This window comes from Scyliorhinus torazame, chromosome 13 (assembly GCF_047496885.1).
Source record: "Scyliorhinus torazame isolate Kashiwa2021f chromosome 13, sScyTor2.1, whole genome shotgun sequence".
Taxonomy (NCBI): domain Eukaryota; kingdom Metazoa; phylum Chordata; class Chondrichthyes; order Carcharhiniformes; family Scyliorhinidae; genus Scyliorhinus; species Scyliorhinus torazame.
This window is the reverse complement of record NC_092719.1, coordinates 43,472,536-43,474,928: the sequence shown is the minus strand read 5'-3', so window position 1 is coordinate 43,474,928 and position 2,393 is coordinate 43,472,536. Positions and strand designations below refer to the sequence as shown.

Here is a 2,393-nt window from a genome sequence, read left to right as displayed (position 1 = left end):
ACACTTTGACACAGCAGGAAATATGCACATCTCGTATCACTTAATTGATGAGATTCTCCAGGAGATCAGGTTTTACTGGTTAAACCAGGTGTGTTTGAAATCAATATGAGTTTAATTTTATCAGTACCAAGTTGGCACGGTGGCGCAGTGGTTAGCACTGCTGCCTCACACCGCCGAGAACCCGGGTTCGATCCCCGCCCCGGGTCACTGTCCGTCTGGAGTTTGCATATTCTCCCCGTGTCTGAGTGGGTCTCACCCCCACAACCCAAAGATGTGCAGGGTAGGTGGATTGGCCATGCTAAATTGACGCTTAATTGGGAAAAGAGAACTGGATACTCGTAAAAAAAGAATTATCGCCTTTCGTCTCCGAGTCAACCGAAGGGAGGTTTGCAGCTCCACCGCTGAACGAATTCACGCCGACTTGAAAATGGGCAAGGAAAAGGTGCACATCAACATTGTTGTCATTGGACATGTCGACTCCAGTAAATCTACAACCACTGGCCATCTCATTTACAAATGTGGTGGAATTGATAAGAGAACCATTGAGAGATTCGAAAAAGAAGCAGCAGAGATGGGCAAAGGATCCTTCAAATATGCCTGGGTCTTGGATAAGCTGAAGGCTGAACGTGAACGTGGTATTACCATAGACATCTCCCTCTGGAAATTTGAAACTGCAAAGTACTACATCACCATCATTGATGCCCCTGGACACAGGGAATTTATCAAGAATATGATTACTGGGACATCACAGGCTGACTGTGCTGTGCTGATTGTTGCTGCTGGTGTGGGTGAGTTTGAAGCTGGTATATCAAAGAATGGACAAACTAGAGAGCATGCTGTGCTGGCCTACACCCTGGGTGTGAAGCAGCTCATTATTGGTATCAACAAGATGGACTCTACTGAGCCACCATACAGTGCAAAACGATATGCGGAAATCACAAAGGAAGTCACCACATACATCAAGAAGATAGGCTACAATCCAAATACTGTAGCTTTTGTCCCCATCTCTGGTTGGAATGGTGGCAATATGCTGGAAACCAGTGCAAATATGTCCTGGTTCAAAGGTTGGAAGATTACTAGGAAAGAGGGCAAGGCCACTGGACACACTCTTTTGGAGGCCCTCAACCACATTCTACCTCCAGAACGCCCTGTAAACAAACCACTTTGTCTCCCCTTGCAGGATGTCTACAAGATTGCTGGTATTGGTACAGTACCAGTGGGGTCGTGTTGAGACCGGTATTATGAAACCTGGTATGTTGGTGCACTTTTCTCCTGCCAATCTTGTCACTGAAGTGAAATCTGTGGAAATGCATCATGAAGCCCTTTCGGAAGCCTTACCTGGTGACAATGTTGGTTTCAATGTGAAGAACGTTTCTGTTAAAGATATCCGTCGGGGTAATGTTACTGGTGACAGCAAAGTAGATCCACCAATGGAAGCGTCTTCCTTTGTTGCACAGGTTATTATCCTGAACCACCCTGGACAAATTGCTGCTGGCTATTCCCCAGTACTTGATTATCATACTGCCCACATTGCCTGTAAGTTTAGTCACTTAAAGGAGAAGATTGATCGTCGTTCTGGCAAAAAATTGGAAGATAGTCCAAAATTCGTTAAGTCTGGAGATGCAGCCATCGTAGATATGACCCCATCCAAGCCCATGTGTGTGGAGAGCTTCTCTGAATACCCACCTCTTGGTCGTTTCGCTGTCCGTGACATGAGACAAACTGTGGCTGTAGGTGTGATCAAAGGTGTTACCAAGAAGGAATCTGCTGTCAAAACGACCAAGGCTGCAAGTAAAATATTAAAGAAGTGAATATCACCATTGGCCACTCTGATTCAGCAAGCCCAGTTGAGATTGACACCACCAAAACGTTTGTTTGTTACCGGCCAAATATGTGTATTGATGAGGGACTGGATATTGATTAAAATGCATAGAAAGAAATTCAGAAGGAAAGGATGAAGAATGGTGAAATCTTGTAAACGCCCTTTTCACTTAGGCGATAACTGTTTTGGTTGTGTAACAACTTAAACTAATAAATATACAAAACTTGTTGACTAAAAAAAAAAATTCTCAGTACCAAACCAATCAGCACTGAATGTTTTCCAAGAAGGATCATTCAGAAACATAATCATGTTGTAAAATGTACATTTACTTCAAAAGAAACAAAATGTAAAGTAATTACAGAAATCTGAACTGGGTTCAAAGCACAATTATTTATTTCATAGCAGGTTGAATTGTACTATGTCTTCAAGCTAACGCACATTCTAATTGTGCATTTATGTACTATAATGCTGCTTTTGATGTGCTAATGCGAATGGAACATTTCAACTTGTTTCTGGGAGAGATTTTGATTATATCTTCATACAGGGGAACCCCTCTGCTGAGTTCTTTAAT

General features: G+C 42.9%; 1 pseudogene; it reads left to right on the top strand.

The window, feature by feature from the left end:
- The first annotated feature begins 355 nt into the window (after positions 1-355).
- Positions 356-2,066, top strand: LOC140387998 (elongation factor 1-alpha 1 pseudogene; annotated as a pseudogene).
- Positions 2,067-2,393: the final 327 nt, after the last annotated feature.